General features: G+C 42.2%; 2 pseudogenes; one reads left to right on the top strand and one right to left on the bottom strand.

The window, feature by feature from the left end:
• Gm5426 (predicted pseudogene 5426) lies at nt 213–700 on the bottom strand (annotated as a pseudogene).
• On the top strand, nt 7,508–9,113 carry Gm48425 (annotated as a pseudogene).
• The last annotated feature ends 17,548 nt before the right edge of the window (nt 9,114–26,661 follow it).

The raw sequence follows: 26,661 nt of genomic DNA, 5'->3' as shown, positions 1-26,661 counted from the left end.
TGAGCTAGAAAGGTCATGACAATGAAGCTGAAGACAGTTAGCAGCCAGCCCTTGGCCCAGGTGGTTCTAACCAGGTTTGTATTTTACTAGTTAAGTGGACACATGACACCTTTCTGTCACACAGTTCTGCCACTGTGTCCCTTTGGGAACATTTCATTGGCCTCTTTCTTTTTTTATTATTTTTTGTTTGTTTGTTTTGTTTTTTGTTTTTGTTTTTGATAGAGAAAACACAGCAGTGTTTTCAACACCTAGTATTTTATTCAGATAGCGGTCCCGTTACACATGGTCCAAAAACATTCAAATAAGAACTCAAATCAGAAGTTAAAGATTGATCTTCAAACATCATAGCCAACAATGCCACGTTTGCCCATGATCTCTCCGATATAAAACCACATCAACACCTCAGTGGCCACCAAACCATTCAGCACAGCTTCCTTCACTGTAAGGTGTTTGAAGCTACCAGTTTTAGCACTTTGAATGATTTTTTTCACATTCTGAATAGCTGTAGGGATTTCACCAGGGGTTGGGGGAACCAGCTCAACCTTGGCGTAGTGCCAAAATGTGACCAATTGAGGCTTCAAGTAAGTCACGGCAGCGGCCACCATCGACAGTGCCTTCTCCGAGAAGTTATGGATGAACTTGGCCATGGTTTAAGGTGGAAGGTATGTCTCCTCAAACCACCAGCTGAATGTCACCCCCGCACTGGCCTCTTTCTTGATGCTATCTAGCCTGCTTCCAAACTATCTCAGGATGCAATGAACTAAGGAAATGTAGTGTTTCCATCTCAGGATATAAAGAGTTAACACCCAAATTAGAAAAGGAAGCCAGATAATGCAATAATAAGAGAAAGCAAGAATGTGATTTAAAATCGGAATTAAATAGACAATTCTCCAAAGTGGCCTTAGGAGGATGAACTGTCCTGGGTACCAGCAATCAATGGCAGTGCCTGCGCTTGTTAGAAGGCTATTACTGAAATGACAGAAGGTAGCGTTGTTAGGGATGAAAAGAAAAGAGAGCCCTGTAGGCTGTAAGTGAGGGTGTAAATTACTATAGACATTCCAGATAACAATAAGAAGGGTCCTTAAGAAATTATATATAGAGCTACCAGATGACCCAGTCATTCCTCGACAGGCTGCAAATGCAAAGGAAATGAGGCCAGCATGTTAAAGTTTGTCCACATTTCCATTTCATCGTAGTATCATTCATGATGGCCAAGAGATGAAACTAATCTGAGTATCCATGAACTAATGAATAGACAAAGAAATCAATATAGGAATGTACACAATGGAATCATATTCAACCTTAACAACAAATGGAACCTGTCATTGAAAATGAACTGGAGGACCTGGAGGATGTCATGTTAAATGAAACAAGCCAGGACCAAAGACAAAGTACATACGTGAGGGTAAAAATGTAACACTCACCGAATCTGACAGAGAGTGGTATTTTCCAGGGGACAGGGTGGTAGGATCGGGGAGATGGTGATCAGAAGACCCAGTCTACTTTGACAAGAAGAGTCATTTGACAAGAGCTATTGATCATCATGGTGGTTACAGTTAACAACAAAATATTATAAGCTTGAAAACTGTCAAGAATGTACTTTTAAGTGTTTACATCACACAAAAATATAAATATGTGATACAACATGTATGTTAAGTGCTGATTCAGGCATCCCACGGTATATATGTGCACGCACCAAAACATCCTTCTATGTACCATAACATCAATCAATTCAAATTCCCATCTTTTAGAGTTATTTGGTGGATTGAATGAGTCACAGAACACACCTGGTGTAGTGCCTGCCAGACAGAAGCCAGCCACTTGCACCAAACCTATTGTAACTCAAGAGAAAGAGTTGTTTGAGTTCTAGGATGCTTTCCCAAATTCACGTGGCCAACGATGAAGGTGTAAACTTTTAAACCTCAGTTTCCCTATTTAAAAGAAAGAACACAGCAAAAGAAAGAATGAAGAAAATATATGTGGCAGTATGTAAATTACTTGCGGTGTTTTATTTAGGGATGCTGGCCATGTAACTAATGTTATTATGGCTACACTGTTCCAAACATCACTGACTATTGTCACATCCTCATGAAGACAGACCCCATTTTTTCCATATGTGCTCCTGTACACACACACACACCCCAAAAGGTGATAATCATTAGGAAATGAAATGCTATGTGTTATTTGGGGGTTTTTGTTGTTGTTGTTGATTTGTTGTTGTTTGTTTGTTTGTTGTTTTGGTGGTGGTGGTGGTTTTTGAGGGGATCTCAGTTAATGCTTCTCCCTGTAATTTGCATCGACAAGAAACAGCCACAGTCAAATATTTGCACAGTCAGAGGCAAATACTTGAAGGACTCCAACATTGGCTTCTCTACAGACAAAATAGGAGATAACATTAAAAATACAGATAAGACCATAAAATAAAAATAAAAAACAGAAAAGCATCCGGATCAGCCTGGTTGGGTTCCTGGAAGCATGCTCAGAGTTTTCCCATGGTCCCATGAGGCTCTGTTTTGGGGTTAGCGGAAGAAGTGTCAGGTTTAAGAATCATCATCCCAAGCTGTGTTGAGCACAAACCACTAGCAGCTACTTCCTCAGCATCCCAGACTCAGCAGGTGGCAGGGGTGGGGAACTGAGAGCTGCCTTTCAAAAAGGTCCCGATGTGACCCAGTCTGCTGTCTAGACAGCACAGGGATTTCCGTAACCATTCTCAGCTCTGTGAGAGAAGGCTGGGAAGACAGCAATAGGTTACTTCATTTTAAACCTGAGTATTACTCCAAACAGGAAGAAACAGGAAACCAAGGGGTCAAAATTGTTGTCAAGAAATGCCACCATTTGATGAAACATCTTTTCAGGAGCCCATCAAGACTAGAGAGTCTGTGACCTCAGTGTCCTACTAATGCCTCATTCATACTGTCTATAGATGGCCTGTTGGCCACCAAGTATGCTATATAAATATAAAGGAAGTCACCTTCATCTCTAAGGGGGTCCAAGCATAGAGCTAGAGCCCTGAAAAGACCTGAGCCTTATTTTGGGGAAGCTCCAAGCCAGATCAGCTCTCTCTTCTGTCTCTTCATTGTTCTTTGAGCAGTATCGAACATGATCAGGACTCTTATTATTATAACGGGGCACATTTATTAAGTGTTTATTAAGGGCCTGCCATATGCTAGATTTCTACACAATCTTCCAACAACCTGTAAAACAGGAGCTACTGTATTCATGCCCATTTTTCAGATGAAAGAACTTGGGTTGAGGAACAGGCTTTGTGAGATGGGTCCAAACTCTTGACATTGCAACATGACTTTCTCATCTAGAAAGTTCATCCTTGAGAACTACATAACTATGTTATTTTTGAGAAAATTCTCATGTTTTAAGTAAATGCATAATTTTGTGCTGGGCCACATTAAGTTATCCTGGGATGCATGTGGCACATGGGTGAGTTAGAGATAGCTGCAGGGCCGAAGTCATAAAGCCAGAAACTAGCTGACTGGATTTCAAACAAAAGCATGAAGGCTCCTCATGCCAGCCTATGTGCAGACAACTCAGGCATCTGGGTAGAGTGATTCCCCAAATCTTTAAAATGAAACTGGCCCTGAAGACTCTTCCTAAGACAAGCAGTCATGAGTGTGAATCTTGCCACTTATCTTGAAAAGCATGATTCTCTCTGGTTGCTATCTACTTCAAAAAGACTTAAAAATATACAAATAAAAATATTTTTATTTATTAATTTGTTTATTTATTTATTTATTTATTTTTCCCATTTTTTATTAGGTATTTAGCTCATTTACATTTCCAATGCTATACCAAAAGTCCCCCATACCCACCCACCCCCTACCCACCCACTCCCCCTTTTTGGCCCTGGCGTTCCCCTGTACTGGGGCATATAAAGTTTGCCTGTCCAATGGGCCTCTCTTTCCAGTGATGGCCGACTAGGCCATCTTTTGATACATATGCAGCTAGAGTCAAGAGCTCCGGGGTACTGGTTAGTTGATAATGTTGTTCCTCCTATAGGGTTGCAGACCCCTTTAGCTCCTTGGCTACTTTCTCTAGCTCCTCCATTGGGAGCCCTGTGATCCATCCATTAGCTGACTGTGAGCATCCACTTCTGTGTTTGCTAGGCCCCGGCATAGTCTCACAAGAGACAGCTACATCTGGGTAAAAATATTTTTGTTCCATCAACCTTATGCATATTTTTTTTACATTCCTAGACTGGCAAGATTTCTCTTTGTCTATAGATCTGCCCTCTTGGAAAGTCTTCCTCCCTCCTGTGACATGGAAGGATCTTGGTCTTTTTTTTTTTCTTAGTTGGAAGCAAAGAAAGCAAAGTACTGAAGAAACAGCTTGCATCACCAAACACCTAAAGATACATCATGAATTTATACCTTTAATATATCTTACAGCCTGCAAGACAGAAACTGGGTAAGCCTTCCCATGCATAAGGAAGTGTGTCTGGGGATATTGGGTACTGCACTTAATGTCATGTATGCAGAGAGTTGATCCTTTTCCTTTCTCCCTAATTTGTCTGTCTTTCCCTCCTTTTGTTCTCTCAGAAAGCCCACCACTTCAGAAAGTCTAAAGAGATAGGGGCTTATGAGAGTCAGATAAAAAATATTTTGAAAGGGATAGTCATGCATTTCCTGGCTTTGGAGAGGTCTTGGTGGTGTGCTCTTAGATGTTGTGATATTAGTTAGGATCAACACCCTGCCATTGGGCATGGGGTCTCTGGAATCTTCACTCCTGGGTGTAGCTGGAGGAGAATGCGTTCTGTGTGTCTGTAACCAGAAAGGGTAGAATGCTAAAGCCGGTCTAATTAAGGCCAGTCTGCCTGTCCATGACTGTCTGTCAGACTTGAGTCTGGCCTGCCTAGTGCAGTGGAAACAAGTGGGTTTTTTTTTTTTTCCTCCTTTTTCCTCATGTTTTAACTGTGTGAGGTTACAGTGCCACCATGTGGATCCTCCGGTGTGAACCTGGATAATGAAGCTGGGGCTACAAAAGTGGTCACAGGCAACCTAAAAGACTTGGGAACAGGGACAGAAAGAGAAACCCGGTTTTTGAAAAGACACCGTGGTTCGTCAGGAAAAACAGAAGTCACGTCGGTCGGTCAAAAGATAATTTACATTCGTGAGCACCGCTTGGAGCCAAACAGACGCTAGTTGAAACTTACCAAACTGTCTTTACAGCCTCAGTTGCCTTGTCTGTGTAACGGGCACTGTAGTAGCTCCTCTAGGCTGCCGTTAGAATCAAAAGGCAGTGCACACAAAGTGCTCTCTGCCTGCCATGTCTGGTTGTTATGACTGAGCTAAGAAAGGAACTTCACAGCCTTATGCTGAACCGCAGTCCCGTGCTAGGACTCTCGACATTTTGCCCATGGTTTTACCTTGATTTAAGCCTTAACCATTTCACCTTCCCCTGCCTTTGACATGTGAGCTTTGCAGCAGTCAAATTTCAAATCATGTATTTCAAATCATGTTTCCATCATCTTGTAGCTTTGTAGCCTTGGGATATTTAAACCTTCTGAGCTGGGAAGCTGTGTGGTGATGCTGGCCCTTTGTTCCAGCATCCAGGGTATGGAAGCAAGAGGCTACCCTCTTGTTCAAGGATATTCTCTGCTAGATAGTTAGTTAGACTCCAGTATGGACTCACAAGACCCTGCCTGGGGAAAATAAAAATAGGGAACAACAAAATCCTGAGTCCTGGTTTCCTTGTCTGTAAAATGGGGTTAAGAACCTGTTACAGAGGGAACTAGAGCTCGGGCACTCGAAGCTTCGGATGCAGTAACTTCAATGGTCATCAGTCTGCGCCCATCACTGTTACGGTCATGACTACACTACAGGACAGCACAGCCTCACCTTGACCTCCAAGTAACAAAACCTTTAAGTTCACCTTAACATCAAAGAGCGATTGAGGAACTAGACAGGAAGCAACTTCTGTGGTCTATTTACCTACACACCTCAATGTTGAGGTTCTGTGGTTTTTATAAGGTTATCTTCTCAAGGCTAAAAGTGCAGCTATGAACAGTTTACACCTCAGTGTTTTCAGTATTAAAGTGTATTTCATAGTCAAGGTTAATAGTGCCATGTGTTAGTAGCACACACCTTTAATCCCAGTACTCAGGAGGCAGAGGCAGATGGATCTCTGAGTTTGAGACCAGCCTGGTCTACATATAGAGTTCCAGGACAGCCAGGGCTACCTAGACAAACCCTGTCTTGAAAAGCAAACAAACAGAAAACAGAACAAAACAGTTACTACTCTGATGTCTTTAATTTATTTTACATGTCTTCATCTTCTGAGGCCCCAAATCCAGTCCTTTCAAATCAAGCAAAATCTTAGAACTAATGAACAGATTTAGACTTGATGAAGACAAAAACTCAATCGTATCCATCACCGCAAACTCTGAAAGTCTAGATTTGCCGTGACACCTGAGTGGTCCTAGCCAGGATAACACAAACGCAAAACCACGGTGATCTTAGCTCTAAGCTTTAACACCTCCAGCTATTCGGGGGGGGGGGGTCCCCAAAATGTTTCATAAGCCTCCTCCACTTCTGATCCCCACCACTATGCTTAAGCCACAGTCTCATAACTACCTCCTTGGACTGACAGCAACCTGCTGCACTTTCCCCACCAGGCTATAGGCAGCCCTGCAACCAGAGGGGCCCCAGGCATCTCCCACACCTGCCCCCTTCCCTGCCTCACTCCTTAAATATCCCCAACCTCAGTAAATATCCTCATTGCTGCTTCCATTAAAATATAAAAAGCACAGATCTCCTGAGAGCATTTAGAGCACTGGAGTCCTGGCTAGGTCTAGAAACTATAATCTATAATAATAAATATGCATATATATGTATAATATAGATATTTATTATATACGATATGTTTTTTTAAGTTTTATTTATTTTTTGTATGTGAGTGCATTGTATCTGTCTTCAGACACACCAGAAGAGGGCATCAGATCCCACTACAGATGGTTGTGAGCCACCATGTGATGCTGGGAATTGAACTCAGGACCTCTGGAAGAGTAGTCAGTGCTCTTAACCACTGAGCCATCTCTCCAGCCCCTTATTTTTTATTTTATATGTCTTTATATGTAATATATATCTTTATTATACATGTATAAGATTTATATCTTTATATATAATATATTTATATGTGTTTAAAGATAATCTTATACATGTATCTTAAAGAAACGTAAATACACTGTATTCTTTATATATCTTTATATTATCCATTGTAATGTATAGTTATAATATCTATAATTACATAATATATAATTATACATAATATATTACATACATAAATATAAACAATATAACTATATAATAATATATAGTATATAATACATTATACAACTATATTATTTATGTTTTTATATGTTCATAAGGTATATAAATATATATTCTTTATTTTAACTTTATACAATATATATTAAAGAAAAATCATCTCTTTATTCTAAAAATATATTTCTTAGGATTTCCTTAAGTAGCTGATTTTTAATACGCTTAGGAGAGAAATGGAGTCCACAGGTTACAGTATCTACAGCCAACCTGTCACCCAGTATGGCTATAATACTAAAAGCACTCATCCAATCCAACCCATGTCATCCAGACAGATGGGCAAAAATATATGGAACCTATGGACAAGCTACTGATGTCAGCTGTACTCAGGGTCAGACCACTGTCACCTATGTGCAGACTATGGACAGCCCCCCACAGCTGATACTGTTCAACAGAACACAGGCATACAGCCAGCCTGCCCAAGTTTGATACTGGTGTTTATGACACCACAGCTGTTCCAGTCACCACAACCCAGGCTTCTAGGCAGCTGTGTTTCGTACACCACCCAGCCTGCATACCTAGCCTATGGACAGCAGACAACAGCCACTATACATGCAAGACCACAGGATGATAACAAGGCCACTGAGACTAGTCAACTCCAACTTTGCACTGAGAGAGATATGCACGGGGAGAGCTAGCACAGCACAGCCTGAGATATGAGCAGAGTGACTACAGTTATCCCCAGGTACCTGAGAGCTACCCCATGCAGCCACTCACACACAGCGCCTCCATCCTATCCTCCTGCCATCTACTTCTCTTCACAGCCGATGGCAGCCGGCAAATTATGATCAGAGCAGATACTCTCAGCAGAACACCCACGAGCAACCCAGGAGCTGTGGATTGTAGAGTAGCAGCCTCTCACTAATTCACCCTCCTCAGATTGGACCATAAGGCCTGGCTTCAAGTCAATACGGTGAACAGAACAGCGGCTGAACACAGCAGACAAGACAAGACAACCCCAGCAGCATGGGTCTTTATGGGCAGGAGTCTGGAGGATTTTTCCAGATTGAGAAAGAATTTGGAGCACGAGTAGTGCTGATAACTAGGGCAGGGAAGGAGAGAGATTGTGTCATGGAAGCATCACTACCGTTGGCCAGGAGGAGAACACAGTGGAATGAGCGCTAGAAATCTAAAGTGGCTTCAATAGGACTGTTGGGTGAAGGACCAGATCATATTCTAGGTGTTCTTGTAGATGTATCCAAATGAAGACTCTGACAACCGTCAAACATGTGTGCAAGGATTAAATGACAATGCTACTGGATGATAGGGCAGACTGTGCGGTTGTCAAGATGAACAGAAGAACTTGGCAACCCATGTTTCATAACCACCTGGATAAGGAGACAAGAAAGCCTCCACCATGTCCTGGGAAGATCCACCAACTGCCAAGCCTGCCTGGCACTGAGTGCCTTGATGGGAAAGATGTTTCAAGGAAGCAAACGTAAAGTTTCTTTTGCTCTTCCCCTCCCAAGGCCTCCAATGAGTAGCAGCAAAGAGATGCCACCACCACTCTGTGCAGGTCCTGGTTGGAGACCAGCAATATCCCAATCCAGGCTATAGAAACCAAAACTTCACCTGGAGCACAGAATGCAACCAGTGTTTGCCCCTGAGCTCAAGAGCTTCTTCCTACCGCCTGTCCCACCTCCAGGTAGTGAGAGTGGCCAAAGCATCCCTGGGAGCTGTCAGGGAGAAAGAGATGGACTTATGGACCAAAGTAGTCCTGGAAAGATGTTCAGAGGTGGCTAAAGTGGAGGCAGAGGTGGCTTCAAAGTGCCCATTGTATGAACCAAGGTAGCTCTGGCGAAGGAAGATGAGGTGCTCTTTGAGCCCCTCTTGGACCTTTGATAAGACAGAAGCAGGGAGGAGGCAGATGTAGAGGACCTGGGAAAATGAGTAGAGTCAACCACTATCAGGAAAACAGGCCAGCCCTATACTAGGTAGACCTGCAGAGCTGCATTGGCAAGCAAGTTTATTTTTAATCAGAAAATGATTTAAATGTATAATTTCATATTAATAATGATGGTCACGTTATGGATATTTCTTGTCTGTGCTTCAGCATTTTCACCACTTAGATAGAAACATTAAAACAAATGAAATGGTGACATGCTGATGGGTGTGGAGAACCAAGAGGGCCTCTAAATGGAACAAGGTTCATGGTTGTAATTTCGTAAATAAAATTCCAGATGTTTATGAAAAATATCATTTAATAAAAGACCCACAATCATTTCAAACTCATTTATGTATGTGTATAATATATATGCAATTTAGTTTTACTTTATATTATGGAATATAGCTTTCCATTGAATGCATTAAATATAATGAAATTATATTCCATAAATAAATTTATGTGCTATAGTCCTTAATGCATTTAACTATTACAATGAAGCTCTGAAGGAAATCCTCATTTTACTTTCTTTTGCAGGCAAGAAAATTCAGGCACTGTATGGTAGACAGTTGACAAAACTTATGGAGCAGAGCACTGTTGCTCGCTGGCTCTGGCTTGACTCTGCGTGGTATCCTGTGGGTTCTTTTATGCCTTTGTCATCTGGGCCAAAGTGCACCTCAGAGGATCTATGAACATGAATGTGCTTTGACTGATAGTGCCACTGTGTCACAGCCTCCTCACAACCACCACACTCCATCATACCGTCCTCATTGAACCTCATCACACTGTCCCCACTGCACTCATCACATTGTCCCCACTGTACCCATCACACTGTCCCCACTGCACCCATCACAATGTCCCCACTGCACCCATCACACTGTCCCCACTGCACCCATCACACTGTCCCCACTGCACCCATCACACTGTCCCCACTGCACCCATCACATTGTCCACACTGCACCCATCACACTGTCCCCACTGCACCCATCACACTGTCCCCACTGCACCCATCACACTGTCCCCACTGCACCCATCACATTGTCCCCCCACTGCACCCATCACACTGTCCCCACTGCACCCATCACACTGTCCCCCACTGCACCCATCACACTTTCCCCACTGCACCCATAATATTGTCCCCATTATACCATATCACTCCTCACAACACACAAACACAATTACACAAGCAACAATCATGTCCAATTTCAAAGCAGGAGTCAATTTTCCTTTTGAGCCAAGCATGGTGTTATCTATAATTCCAGTCCTTGAGGAGTCAAGACAGGAGGATCAGAAGTTCAAGGCCTACTTAGGGTCCATAATGACACCTTCTCTTACAAAAGCAAAAGTAATAACAAGCGTAAGTAAATAAGTAAATAATTAAAAATAATAAATTAACTTTTGCTTTTGAGAAAAAAATTTCAAAAATCAAAACTTCCCTTCTTTATTTTCAAGGTTTATCACCGCCAGAGGAGTGCAGTGGATGGGCTGCTGTTTGTTTCAGTGAAGAAGTGGCCTTTGGAGCAACTCCCAAGAGGAGAGGTAATGTTGGGTCATCCAACAGTTATAAGATAATTCCTTTCCCTTGTGACACGAGATAAAGCTGAAACTCTTTTGTCTATAGTTACTCCATATCCCTGAAACAGATGACAAGCCCTGAGCCTCATACACTCAAGAGAGGTAGACTCAGCATGCACAAACATCAAAGCACTGCTGGGGCACCTGAATCGGCAACACCACAGCTGACTGCTGAAATTGCTCGACCTTGGACCAAATAAGGAGCTGCACTTTCAAAGTCCCCGAGCTGGGACCCTGCTCTGGTCGCTAATGAATGGGGACTTGTTGTATAATCGCAAACAAGCTCATTCATTATTGTCAGAAAAAAAAAAAAAAAGAAGAAAGAAAGAACGTAAGTCCTTATGCCAACTTAAAAAAAAATCCTTCTGGCCAATTTGTCTACATAAAAACCAGCCAGTCATCACCAGCCACTCCACCTCTTGCCAGCACCTTCTTGGGTCCACCCCTTGGCACCACACACAACGTGATCCTTGTATTTGCCATTACGAAAGGTAACTTCAGTGCAGAGGAATAACTCATAAAGGTGAAGAAATGACTAACCATTCCACTCCACCCTAGCAGGCTGTTTCCCCACAGAGCACAGCTGACAGGTCAGCCAACAAACACCTTTTTCCAACTCTACCAGAGAAAAACAAAGTGAACTTGGGCCACAGAAGGCCTTTGAGAATGCCCTAGCAGCCAAACTGAGCTGCAGCCTCTGCCATAGCTCCATGAGCTGATGGCTTGTTCTCTGGTCTCCCCTCCCTGTGCCCCACTCCTGAGGTGCATTTCAGTGATAATTGCCCAAACACCTGGGAGCAGGCAAAGCTTAAGGCCCAGATGGAGGCTATCAGATTGTCATTAGTTGTCCTTCCCCAAACTAAGTAGGGTCTGACACCAACCCATGGAACTTGCAGACAAGCCATTCAAAGACCATTTACCAGGAATGATCACAGCAGAGCTATGACAGCCTCAGCTATTTCTTCAGGGCAAAATAAAATCCGCAGAATTGGTTTGAACTGAATCAATATTTTTTTCCAACAGATGCCACTGCTGGGATATCATCAACTCAATTTGTGGGTCTGGCAAAAAGATCCAATTCATATATCTACACGGTCAAAACATACATACATACATACATACATACATACATGCATGCATACATGCATACATATACATACAATCACAGAGAGATACATACACATACATACACACATTCACATGCACATACACATATACACACATACACATGCACATAAACACACATACACATACACACACATTCTGGGATATCCAGAGATAGGAAACCCAACAGCTCTTAACCCTAAAAAAGTAAAAACCGTCCCTAAGTAAGGAGTAGCAAGCTGGAGAGAGAGCCAGCATAAGGATTGTGTAACGCTTGAGGCGATAAAAAATAGTAAATCATTTATCTTCAACAGACTGAGCTCTCTTCCTGGAAAAGAGAATCTTGGACCATAAATTAACTACTCTTCACATCTTCTAACCTCATTTCACTCCCTAAAAGCTTCACTTAGCCAACAGATATGTATGGAGAGCCTCCAGCATGCTAAGCACCCCACAGCACGAAAAGGCTTAACCCAATGTTGGTCTTCATGGACTTTATGGACAACATAGCCAGCTGCTCCTCTAAAATACCACAAGGCAAATGGGAAAGAGCACTGGACTAAGGGTCAAAGGTCAAGACTAGACTATGGTATTGATTGCCTCAGTGCCCCTACACATCAGAAAGCAGGAAGGTTTGTGAGCTATAACTCAGCGTACCTCCTGAAAAGCTTGGAATGTTTTAAAGACAAAATAGAAGGTCCTGGTTCAGTACTCCAGCCCTCAAATCTACAGTCACAGTATCTTCCTTAGAGAGTTTACCCCTGTGTTGAATAAGACTGTCCTCCAGGCTCGATACCACCATCTTCAGGAGTTATGGTGAGCCTGCTTCCCTAAGATAATACCAGCTGGGCTTGTTGACTGCTGATGTTCTCTGGTATAAGAAGGGAGCAGGGAGAGCCATGGGGTGTACAGTCAACCTGCAGCCACCCCACACAGCCAGCTGCATGCAATCCTGGGCTAATTGCACTGGATTCAGGGGCTGTGGAAGGGGTTATGGTGATAGGTGGGGAAGGTTTATGCAGCCACTGGGGAGTTCTCATTCATACTGGGTGCAGATCTTCTACTGTAGGGGCTTTAAGCTCACCTATGCTCCCCCCATAAGCCCTCACCCATTGCTCTGGAAGTAAGACTAACATATAAGTTCACTGGTTCCTCCAAGTGAACTTTCGGTGGAATCCAACTTCAGTCTGACCTTGCTTACTTCTACCACTGGGCTTGAAAGGTTTCACCACACCTAGTCTTGTCTCCAGTAAAGCACTAACAGACATCTCTCTGATGTAAGTTCCTCTTTGGGGTTTTGTCGTTCTCTCGTGAATAGCACTCTAAGCCACAACCCTAATAGAACTATGTTATTTCTACTCTTGTCCCCAGAAGCATTCAGTCTTTCTGACTCTTTCATCATATATAAAGTTACCAAGATGATGTTACTGCTGGTACGAAGAGCAGAGTTCTTCCTCTCGAGCTCATGAGCCTTGCTTATTTTGCTCTGAGTAAATCATTCCATCTCCCATGGTAGCCACTACCAAGAGGATATTTTCTTCCTGGGAAAGAATGTTTGTTTTGTTTGCTTGTCTACACTGCATATTATCCTCAGAAAGGATTCCACACAGCTTCATAGGAATGAATGAAATGCAAGATTGCAAAATATCTTTAAAACTATATCAAAATAATGGTGAGAAGGAAGACCTACTTCTAAAATCAACACAAAGAGGCAGCTGCTTTAATGAGCTGGGCATGATGGTGCATGTCTTTCATCTGTGACAGAGGCAGGTGAGTTTGAGGCTAGCTTGGTGTACATAGTAAGTTCCGGGACAGTCAGGGCTATGTAGAGACCCTGTCTCAAAAACTACAATGAAACAAACCAAATTGGTTTATGTTTTTTCCTTAAAATTTTGTTATATTTATTTACTATATACTGGGAGAGGGGGATGTCTGCCATAGTACACGTGTGTGGGTCACAGGAAAGCCTGTGGGAGTCTGTTCTCTCCTACCATCTGGATTCTGAGGATTGAATTCAGGTCATTGGTCTTGGGGCTTGGGGACAAACAGTTGTACCTACTGAGATCTGGCCCAATTTTTTTTTTTTTCAAATCTTGATAATTGTCTTTATGTACCTGTCTTAGTCACTGTTCTATTGCTATGAAAAGATACCATGACTATGGCAACCCTTATGAATGAAAGCATTTCACTGGGGCTGCTTACAGTTCAGAGACCTAATCCATTATCCTCATGGTCAAAAGCATGGCAGGATGCATGCTGGAACAGTAATTGAGAGCGACATCCTAATCTACAGGTAGAGAGAATGAGACTAGACCTAGTTTAGGCTTTTAAAACCTCAAACCCCACCCCCACCCCCACCCCCCAGTGACACACTTCCTCCAGTAGGGCCACACCTCCAAATCCTTCTAATATTCAAACAGTTCTGCTCCCTGGTGACTAAGCATTCAAATATATGACCCTATGGGGGAAAATACTCATTCAAAGGACCACAATGCCCAAGAGCATGCTGTCGTTGGTAAATCTGGAATTTTTCCACATTTTATATCTTTATGTTTCTGCCATTGGAGAGGAGATGTTAGCTCTCACCATCCCCTGCTCCCAACATAGGAATATCACTATTTTAGACATATTAATATGAAGTTTCCTACTACAATGGTTATGAAAATGGAGGTCCTGAGAATCAGGCTGAGCTGTTCACTAAGCATAGACCTTGAATGGAAACCTGCAAGTGGAAAAAAACAGACAAGGAATTAAGATGGAGCGTGAACGAGAATGCCACGTGGGACTGGGAGGATGGTAGAGCGAGTGAAGCATTTGCCATTCATAGTGAGGGTGGAAGCTCAGCTCCTTGGCACCAGTGTGGCAAGCCACCTAAACTTGGGAGGAATCCCCAAAGCAAGAGGCCTAGCAGAATTGATCATTTCCGAGTTTAAGTCAGAGACTCTGTTTCAATGTTTAGGTGGAGAGAGAGGAAGACACCCCAAGTCAGCCTCAGGCCTTCACTTTCACATGTGTGTCCACATGCATGCACACAAGCATGTCCACCATACACACATAGAACAAACATAGATTTATGTACATAGTCTTTAACAAAACACACGATCATTTCTGGTTCCATGAACAAACCACCATATGGCTCATTCCCAAACTCTAACATGTACAAAAGCTACTCAAGAACCTTGCTTAAATGGAGATTGGAGTTAAGGTCTTGGTAGAGCCTTGGATTTTGCATTTTTGACAAGCTCCAAAAAGCCTCAAGTACTGTGTTGCATAAACAGCCTCAGTAAGAGCCTCTCTGCTAGTTTCTTCATGTTGTCTTTATTCTCCTCCACAGAGTGCCCTCTTCAGAAACAGTCCCCAGAATCAACTCACTTCATTGCATCTCCTACTCCTCGTTGAGAAACAGTGTGGGTCTGCAGAGATGTCTTAGTCCTTAAAGGCTAGGTTCACAACAAAAGATATAAGAGAAGCCATGTGGCTCTTAGTATCACCAAGCACTGTGGGGGAGCAGATCTGTCTGGCACTGGCACAGTGGCATATAACAAGCCAGGACATAAGGCAGTGGGAGCATTCCAGAGAACAGAGCTTTTTCTGTGTCTAACATCTTACTAGAGCCACAGACGATGATGAAACACTTAGATGCATGATGAAGTACAGGTCATGTCTGAACCTGATGGAAGTCAGAAGCCAGAGTACTTTCTCTTCTCTCATTTATCTCTTCTCCTATCCAGCTTAAGCTATCAGCAGCCTGGAGACATCAGATGATGGAAAAGATGCCAAGGAACCTCTCCCCTCCTCTTCCGTACTTATTTTCCATCATGAAAAAAATCTTGAGCTCGTCTCAAGCAGTGGTACTCATCTTGCTTTCTATGAGTAAAGGCCAGCCAGTGCTATGATGTAAATGACTAACAATTGACTCCTGTGTAATGTTTGCCAGTTGCCATAGCAACTGAATATTCCCACTCTGGCTGATAATCAAGCTCTTGATGTGGCTTTACCAAACTTGGAATTAGAAGCTCTCACAAGCTTTGGCTCTCCTAAGCTGGCACAACACAACTCCTGACATCACAAATTATTCTCCTTGCCCAGCTGTATCCTTTACAATTGGGCTCTGAAATTTCTCCCATCAAAAGGTGGGGTTCGTATCACTTCCTCTTGTTTTTTTTTTTTTTCCTTGTGACTTCTTTGGCCAGTGCAGTATGCCAGAGCAGAATGTTCAATTGAAGCCTGGGGGTTAGAAGACATTTCAGAACATCCCACTTGTTGAGTAAGACAAACTAAAGCCACAGGGGATAAATCCTTGGTGGCTTCCTAGAGAATCAGAGGCCATTAAGCAAACATAAAACATCTTACATGGCCCCAGTTGCCTAATACCTCTACATACCTGCCAGACTTGCACTGCCCCAGAACCTGATACCCATGAAGCCATCCCATTACAGTTCTTGAACCACATGACAGGCTGTTGATATGAGCAACTGAGGGGTTTGCTTTAGGTGAGCAGCTGAACCTAATTGATGACGCCACAGAAAATTCAAAAGATTCATCAGTCAAATACAACACGTGGCTCTCTCTGGATGTTGGCTGAAATCAAGCCAACCATCAAAGTGTCATTTTTGAAGTCAGGAAATGTCAGTACTTGGGAGGTAAAGGCAAGAGGATCAGAAGGACAAGGTCATCCCAGGCTACACAGAAAAGTGAAAGCCAGCCCGGGCTAGAGAATACACTGCTTAAAAGAAATTCATTTTAATTGCACTTTAGAATAGAAAATGAAAGTGTCCCACTAGTCAAGGAAAAAAAGGGGGTGGGAGAAGATAGAGGAACAGAGAATTAAGAAGATAGGGACTGGAGGTGGGCTCAGCTGTTAAGAACACTGACTATTCTTCCAGAGGTCCTGAATTCAGTTCCCAGCAACCACATGCTGGCTTACAACCATTTATAATGGGATTGGATACCCTCTTCTGGTGTGTCTGAAGAAAGCGACAGTATACTCACACATAAAATAAATGAATACATCTTTTAAAAGAAAAGAAGAAGATAAAATAAAAGAGGCAAAATCTGAGGGGAGGGGGCTGGAATGGCGGCTGAGCAGTTAAGAACACTGGCTGCACTTGCAGAGAACTGGGTTCAGTTCCCAGTACCCACATTGTGGTTCCTGCCAGCCACAGTTCTTTGAGAGTCCATCTCCCTAGAACATCACCAGATGAAGGCAAAGCCTCTGTGAGGTTAATTAGTTATCACCTAACTCTTTTCACCTCTGACATTGAAACTCAATAGAAGAGTAGGGTAGGGTTGGTATTTTCTTTTTGTCTTTTGTCCTTATCATTATATCTTGAAATATTAAAAAAAAATGTCAAGACGAAGTTGAAAAAGGATGGAAGCAACTTCTCGTCTATGATCTGACACTTCCGTTGACCTTAGAGTTTCAGTTATATTCTTCAATGTGACATGCTTGCCATAAATAATATCAGATTACTTTTGGATTTCATTTCTTTCATTTTCATTTAAGTAATTCTGACGCCCAGATCGACATCAAAACACTCAGGCTTGCAGCTGTGTCCAATTGAATTAAGAAAAGAATTAGGGCTTGTGGTTAAGAGAGTTTGTACCCAGACATGGGCCAGCGGCTTTTGAGTCATTTCAGCCTTGGGTTTACCATCCTTAAGGCTCAGACAGGAGGGAAAAAATGGCAACTCTGCAGAGCTGGTATTAATCTTGAGGGCAAGGTATAAATGCACCCAGCAGAGGGTTTGGCAGCAAGCATGCATGACTTAGAATGTGGTGGGTAACCTTCGTTATCCACCTAACTAGGTTCAGAATCACCATGGAAACACTTCTCTGGTATAACTATGATGGTGTTTCCAGAAATATTTAGTGGAGGAGATTCACCCTGAAGGGTGCTGGCAGTATTTCATAGGATGGGGTCTGGGACTAAATGAAAACAGAAGGGGTCACTGGGACCCAGCTGGGACCCAGTGTCCAACTCCCTCAGCTTCCTGATCACAGATACAAAGTGACAAGTTGTTCCAACCACCCCATGATGCTTTCCACACCAGGATAGACGGTACCATCAAACTGTGAGCCAAGATAAACCCTTCCCTTTTTAGCTGGCTGTTGTCAGAAACTGTCATAACAACAGGAGAAGTTAGTTATCCAGATAGTAGCAATCACTCCCACTGTTACCCTTAGTGGCCCCTGTCTCTCCTTCTACTCCACTCTGCAGAGATTTGGGGCCAACTTGAATGCTGGTTTGTTCTTCAGATATGGGAAATGCAGAATGGCTTACTTGTTTCATGGACTAATTTTCATATCTTGCATTTTCGTTCATATTATACGCAAGAATGGAGCCAAAGTAAGTAAACTATATCCCATAAAGTCCTGAAGATTAACATTGTGCAATTTAGATAATTATGTGGAAATCAAGAAAATAGTTCATGCTCTTTTGCTGAGTGACCTAGCACATAAATATATGTTACAACCCAGACTAACAGTAATGATGTGTCTTTATAACTAGAAGCTTACTGTCTACACAACAGCATCTAGTTCTTCTTGTTTCCTCTAAATTCTCATTTATTATATTCATGGCTTTATAAGTGACAGTATCTTGATAACTTTTAAAGTTGTAGCCTTGACAATTATGAAAAAAATTATTCATTGTCTTTCCACTAAAGAATATAAAATGAAGATGTGGAAAATGAATTCAACATAAATATGCTACACCAAGAGATAAGTTGTCTTAATTCTAGTAGGAAGATAATATTACTGTGGCAATACAGGCATTTAAAAATCTCACTTTTTAAAGAATCAGGCACTTGTAATACCAGCAGAGCACCCACACTTGTTGGCTTGAACCGTGGCTTGAAGGCTATTTGCTTGTGGCTTTGGTAATCAGTTATGAAATTCTGAACATTTATATTATTTTTAATCATTCGTTAAATCTGGCCAAAATATCAAGTATTAGGATACTAAAAATAAAACCTTCCATCCGGCTTGCCTTCTTAAAGAAAACCACCTCCCTCTCTTACTGTCACCAGAATCTAGCCACAGAAGTGACTCCACCTGAGGATGTAAGGCTTGAACAACTTTCTCTCCATCTCTTCCTCCTAGAGCTATATCTTCACCCCACCCCCTCCACTTCCTGTTCCTGGTTCTTTGTCATCCCCTCCTCACAGGAACCTGGCCCATGGGAACACTTAGCTGTTAGAAGCTTTGGTATTGCAAGGGGTTTGATGTTCAAGCCTGCTGAGTTGTGAGAGAGTTACAACCTCCTCATAGCTGTCCATTTACAAGCCATCCTTTTACATATAACCCAGAACAAGGATGAGACCATGATAAGGAAGAGCTAGTTCACAACAGAAGGATGGACCATTTACTAAAAACCCATCTCCATATTTATACATTCTCAAAATGTCTTAACCAAATATGCAAATGTGTTGGCAAGATGATTAAGATATCCTAAATGTCGTAACAGGAGGGGTTGTGAAGAGACTGCTGTAGAGCAGGGTAGACTCAAGGGGTCTCTATCTCTGCTTGCTTCTCAGCCAATCGCCATCAATGAGCAGAGGGCCCTCCCACAAGTCCATCATTTCTACTCCCAGACTGGGACGTGACCTAAACATTGTGTGTGCTTCCCTTCCTCGGCCTGTAATTAAAAGAAAAAGGAAAAAGAAAAGGAAAAAAAAAAAAAACCTCACTTGATTTGTATGATTGAGATTGCAATGAATTTCTTAGATTAAAAGCATTCTCAGGATAAGACAAGGAAGAACGACAGTAATACAGACATATTGTAAAGTGCTTTTCATACCTCCCTAAGTACATTTATCTTCAATGCTTTGTGCAATGTATATGAAAAATGACCTATTGCCTTGTGTTGCTGAGGGATGTAGTTTATATGGTAGTAAACGCACTGACCTACAGTCACACTGTGATTAGAATTCGATCCTTAGGTTTGACTTCCAAGTGTCCTGCAAAGGAAATAAGCTTCAAATTTATATTGAGATTAACATAAACGAATGGGTCTTAAATAATGAAAGATATTAGGAGTCTAAAAGAAACCAGGCTAAAGATTTGTGAATATTTTAATCCTTTTCTATTATTATTTTCATTATTATTAATGATTCCTCCTCCCCGATGGTATATTTTAGGATATTGGTGAGCCTAGACCTTGGATGTCATCCCATCCTGACATTATTAACTGTCAAAAGAATTGATAGCTCTTAGAAAGTGCTGCAAAGATGAGATTACCTCCCAACCAGAACACAGTTGACAGCACAGATGGACGAGAGCCATGAAAAGAAGGGCTACAAATGGAGCCACAGGCTTCTGTCCCTCCATCCTCCCAAACCAACCCAGCTCTGCTCCAGTTAGCATCTGTGTTTTCCTAGTAAGGACTCTGAACTCTAATGATAGAAGGAACAGAGATAGAGAGAGAGAACACAGATTTGTGAGTGTCCTTGTTAAATAAGGAAAAGGTCTTGTCTCAGTCTTAGCTAAGAAGCAAAATGATTGGGTCAACCAGACATTTGCAAATTCATTTGCATTTCTGTGGAACAAATCACTTGCAAAGGGGCTGACAGACTTTGGACATGGAAGAGGGCTTAGAGCCCACTAAAACTTTTGAAGATCCTGCTGTCTTCTGTCTTGTCAATATGGTCTGTGCCATTCTTAGAAATACAGTAGTCTGACTAATAACAGGCAAATGTACAAAGGAAATAAAGGTAATAAAAATTTAAAATTCAGAATATAATAAGTCCTAGAAATGTATTTCTTTTACAAAATTAGCTTTGACTTTGAACTTGAAGAGCCTTACTTCTGAGGGCTCTTTAAAATGGGACATCTGCCACAATTCAGAGGCCCATTGTCTTTGAAAGCACATAGAACAGTCTAGTCTAGTGGTTCTCACCCTTCCTAATGACATAACATTTTAATACAGTTCCTCATGTTGTAGTAACCCCTGACCATAAAATTATTTTTGTTGCTACTTCACAATTATAGTTTTGTTACTGTTATGAATCATAATGTAAATATTTTTGGAGATAAGGGTTTGAAAAGGGCTTGGAACCCACAGGTTGAGAACCACCCGTCTGCTCTCTGGCTTGGAGCAATCGGGTCAGTAATCTCTGACCCCACTGAGGTATCACTGCAGGTGAGAGCCTGACTCTTCACTAAAAGCAAAGCCCTGAGAAGACCCCAGGAGAACTTGTAACACCAGTCCCACATGGACACTGTTGCTATAAGCATTGGCCGGGACCCAAGAGCCTGAGGACACCTGGACTGAAAACCTCAACCACAAAGTCATGAGGAAGACAACAAGAGACTCTTCACTAGACTGTAAGTTTGTTCTTTGGTGAGACCCTGCAATTGCTGCAGAGAAATGGAAGGTGAGCTAATGTTTATGGTTGAATCCATCGCACCACATCCCCTCCCACAAGATTGCAGAGACTGGGGGTGGAGAAGGAAGAGAGGAGTTGGTAAATATTTAAACTGTTTGGGAAAATTGCTTTGATAACAGTGAATAAAACAAAAGGAACTCAAATTATAGACCTCCTACTTATCTTCAGGAGGTAGATAAGACCCCCACCCCGACCCCAACTGGACACTTGAAACACAGATAGTACAAAGCCCTATGTATGTTCACATACTGGATTAATCCAATGACTGAGTTGTCCACCAGGTGACCGGGTACACCTGGACTGGGTAAGATCCACAGAGTGGATTCACTGAAAAATGTATATTACTGTTTATATACAATAGTGAGATTTTATTACACTGCAGAGAAGAACTGCAACTTAAAACTTACAAATTGCTCATTTCTGGAATTTTCCATTTACTATTTTTGGATAACAGCTGACCACGGTTAGTGAAACCAACAGAATGTGAAACCTCAAAAAGCAAGCCTGAGTTTAGCAGGCAAGGGTGAAAAGATGACTAGAGACAATGGAGCTTCCAACAAGGAGTCTCACTGAGGGAGGAGTGCTTTCAAAGCTCTAGAGGTGAGAAAGACCCTGGCGCATTCAAGGACATCAAAGGAAGTGAAGAAACCAGAGATCAATGTGGTAGCTCTTAAGCTTGAAAGTTGAGATGGGGCCACTTAGATGTGGATTTTAGTCTATCCTGAGAGGCACTGAGAGCTGGTAGGGGGTAAGATCCTAGGTAGCCCCAGATATTTGGGGAACTGGGGCTACATAAAGCAGACATGTTTCTTTCCTGTGGGACTCTTCAAAGACTATAAATACTGGGCATGCACTGAGAACCCCTATAAACTGGAGTAGATGCAGGTTTTCTCAATCTTTATGGGACAAGGGATGCCTTCAGAATTTTTTCCCACCACACTCTATATGATCCCCAAATTCTGTCCTCTGGGATACCATTTTGGGGAATGCAACTCAGATAGAATTAAGACTGTGTGTGGGTGTGGAACATATCCCTATATGGGCTCCCTTAGAACAGGCCTGTCCCTGGGTTCTCCTACAACCAGCAACAGACTCTGCTCCCTGCAGTGCACGGGACTGTAGTCTCTGATCCTGGGTAGTACAAATGTCCATGATCTACCAGTTCAAAGAGTTTCTTGGCTATTACCTGAAACCACCGTGGGAACCTACCGCCAGGCTCCTTGTAGATTTTCTATCATTATGTCCTTCAAACATCACTCTGAATTTCATGGTTCTTTCAGGGGTGAATATGAATTTTCATCTTGTTTTCGCAAGATGGGGTGAAGCTATCTACTGCAGCTCTTAAACTCAGCAGCTCATTGGGCTGTGTTTATTTTCTTCCTCTTTTTACTTTGGAAAGATGGGAAGGGGTGGTCTAAAGCTATCAGGAGGTCAGTGTGGCATACTCTGTGCCTGTCAGGCAGGCCTTTTAGGTGGATATTACAATCGTAGTCATGACCAACTGGGATGGCAAATTTTAGGAGACGTTTCTCCCCAAAGCAGAAGTGAAATGATGGCTTGTCCAGAGATGAGGATGAGATGAATCAATGTATCAATGACTCTTATTTGAAAAGCTGGAAGCTGAAAGATTAAATTACCAGGTACTAACATCTCATCCTTTATTCTTCTGTGTGTTGGGCAAGGGGAAGTGGGGGGGGGGGGTGAGGCAGGCCCTCATGTGGCCCATGCTGGCCTTGAACTCACTGTATAGCCAAGAATGACTATGAGATGAGTGAGAGTTTTCTAATCCTCTTGCTTTAACATTCCAAATGTAGTGTTATGTTTGTATAACACCATGCCTGGTTTTGTACAGTGTTGGGAAACAAACCCAGGGCTTGGTGCACACAGAGTAAATACTCTACCAAGTGAACCATATCCTCAGACTCCTAGAATCCTTCTTTAAAAATAAAAAAAATGGGTATTTTATTTATTTACATTTCAAATGTTATCTCCTTTCCTGGTTTCCCCTCTGGAAACCCCCTATCCCATCCACCCTCTCCCTGTTTCTATGAGGGTGTTCCCCCACCCACCTAACCACTCCCACCTCCCTGTCCTGGCATTCCCCTACATAAGGGCATCAAGCCTTCACAAGACTAAGGGCCTCTCCTCCCATTGATATCTGACAAGGCCATCCTCTGCTACATATGGGGCTAGAGCCATTGGTCCCTCCACGTGTACTCTTTGGTTGATGGTTTAGTCCCTGGGAGCTCTGGGGGATCTGATTGGTTGATATTGCTCTTCTTCCTATGGGGTTACAAACCCCTTCAGATCCTTCAGTCCTTTCTCTAACTCCTCCATTGGGGACCCCATTCTCAATCCAAAGGTTGGCTGCGTGTATCCACCTCTGTATTTGTCAGGCTCTGGCAGAGCCTCTCAGGTGACAGCTATATCAGGCTCCTGTCAGCAAGCACTTGTTGGCATCCACAATAGTGTCCAGGTTTGGTGTCTGTATATGAGATGGATCCCCTGGTGGGGCAATCTCTGGATGGCCTTTCCTTCAGTCTTTGCTCCACACTTTGTCTCTATATTTCCTCCCTTGAGTATTTTGTTGCCCCTTCTAAGAAAGACCGAAGTATCCACAATTTGGTCTTCCTTCTTCTTGAGCTTCATTTGGTCTGTGAATTGTATCTTGGGTATTCTGAGCTTTGGGGCTAATATCTAGTTATCAGTGAATGCATACCATTTGTGTTCTTTTGAGATTGGGTTACCTCACTAAGGATGATATTTTCTAATTCCATCCATTTGCCTAAGAATTTCATGAATTCATTGTTTTTTAATAGCTGAGTAGTACTCCATTGTGTAAATGTACCACATTTTCTGTATCCATTCCTCTGTTGAAGGACATCTGGGTTCTTTCCAGGCTCTGGTTATTAGGTTGCTATGAACATAGTAGAGCATATCTTCTTGTTATATGTTGGAGCATCTTTTGGGTATATGCCCAACAGTGGTATAGCTGAGTCCTCAGGTAGTAATATGTCCAATTTTCTAAGGAAACATTAAACTGATTTCCAGAGTGGTTTTACCAGATGCAGTAGTATACACCTGTAATCCAAACACTTGAAAGACAGAGAGGCAAGAGGATGGTGGATTTAATAAAAGCTTGCACTATGTAGGAAGATTCTGTCTCCAAAAATAACAAGACAATATAATGCTTTCTGAACACCTTCCCAGAACAGCCTTCTACTGACATTCTTCTCAGCAGTGGTCAGATATTGATATTTCATGCTTCTTCCATGGAGAGCCACTCCTTTGTGTACAGCTTAAGCCAGTGGAGACACGATCTCACTTCAGGAGTCCCATTCTGGACACTCCAAACAGAAACTAGACAAATGTATCACTGAAAAATTCAATTTGAAAATCTGTCCTGAATCACCCACAAAGGTGACAGAAGCCTCCAGAGAAACAAGCATTTAGCTGTGTGCGATGCACATACATTGACATCTTCAGCAGCAGTATCTTCTCAGATATCCGGGCCAGAATGCACCACTGCCTGAACAGGAACAATGACAACTGTTGGGGGTTTAGAGAAAGGAGACAGTAATGCTTCTGTCTATGTGAAAGCAATGAAACAGGCAGAGATATGTCTAAACCAGCAGTGTTATTGATAGTAGCTAGATCAGAGAATATGACCACATTGAGATTCCCGAACATTTCTGTCCATGGAGAACTGAGTTTCCTAAATTCTGAGGGCTTTAGGGACCTTCAGTAAAGTGCAGAGTACATACCTCCTCTGTGGAACCAGATGGAAGAAACTAAGCATACTCAGCTTCCCACCTCAACACCAGCCAAAGATGCTGTAGAGGTTTGCAAAAAAAGTGGCACCATAGCTCATATATTTGAATGCTTTAGTCACTAAGGGATGGAACTGTTTGAAGATTAGAAAGATTAGGAAGTGTGGTTTTATTTGAAGAAGTATGTTGCTGGGGTGGGCTCTGAGGTTCTCTCTCTCTCTCTCTCTCTCTCTCTCTCTCTCTCTCTCTCTCTTTCTCCCTCTCCCTCTCTCTCTCTCTCGCTCTCTCTTTCTACCTCTTTATCTCTATCAACTATCTATCTCTATCTCTCATCTATCTCTCATCTATCATCTATCTATCTATCTATCTATCTATCTATCTATCTATCTATCTATCTATCTATCTACCTATCTATCTATCTACCTATATATCTCTATCTAACCTTCAGCCTGTAGATGAGGATCTAGCTCCCATCTCTTTACTTTAGTACCATGGTTGCTGCCATATTCCCCACTATGATAATAAACTAAACCTCTGAAACTGTAAGCAAGTACCCAGTTAAATGCTTTCTTTTGTAAGAGTTGCCTCAGTCGTTTTATTTGAATGAAGCAATAAATTGGTTGAATAAGAATGGCACCGTAGGCTCCTATATTTGAATGCTTAGTCATTGGGAAATGGCACTACTTGAGAAGGATTAGGAGGTGTGGCCTTGTTAGAGGAAGTGTGTCACTAGGAGTGGGTTTTGAGGATTCAGAAGCCCAAGCTAGGCCCAGTCTCTTCCCTGCTGCCTGTGGATCCAGATGTAGAACTCTCAGCTACTTCTCCAGCACCACGTCTGCCTGCATGGCACCATGTTCCCTGCCATGATGATAATGGACTAAACCTGTGAAACTGTCAGCCAGCCAATTCAGTGTTTTCTTTGTAAGGGTTTCCTTTATCTTTGTGTCACTTCATGGAAATAGAACGCTTACTAAGACAGTCATAGTGCCTTTTCACAGAAGGAGAACAGTGCCTAAGACAGAGGCCCCATTCTCTTACTCCAGCACAGTGATTAGGGAAGCACAAAGGATTCTTCTCTGTCTTTTCACTCATGAGATTGCAGCAAATCACATTGCTTCTCAGAGAATATGGGAGGGAAGCATTTTTGTTTGTTTCTAGTTATCTACTCTATCCACTATTGGGTCAATCTGGGAAACATATTTCTGTAATTAACCAGACTAGTATCTAACATGATCATAAATTTGTTGTGTTGTTTTGTTTTGTTTTGTTTTGTTTTGTTTTGTTTTCGAGACAAGGTTTCTCTGTATAGCCTTGGCTGTCCTGGAACTCACTCTGTAGACCAGGCTGGCCTCAAACTCAGAAATCCGCCTACCTCTGCCTCCCAAGTGCTGGGACCAAAGGTGTGCGCCACCACTGCCCAGCATCATAAATTTGATTGACTACTAACTTGCAGCTTTTAAATTATCCTAAACAGTTTCAAAGACTAGAACTTCACATTACATTTTAAATGAATTGTATAGAGATAGTACTTTAAATAAAGTTGAAACATAAATATATACATACATTTATATTATATTTTGTTATATTATATTATAACAAAAATAACCTTA

This window comes from Mus musculus, chromosome 10 (assembly GCF_000001635.26).
Source record: "Mus musculus strain C57BL/6J chromosome 10, GRCm38.p6 C57BL/6J".
Classification (NCBI taxonomy): domain Eukaryota; kingdom Metazoa; phylum Chordata; class Mammalia; order Rodentia; family Muridae; genus Mus; species Mus musculus.
This window is presented reverse-complemented; position numbering and strand designations above follow the sequence as displayed.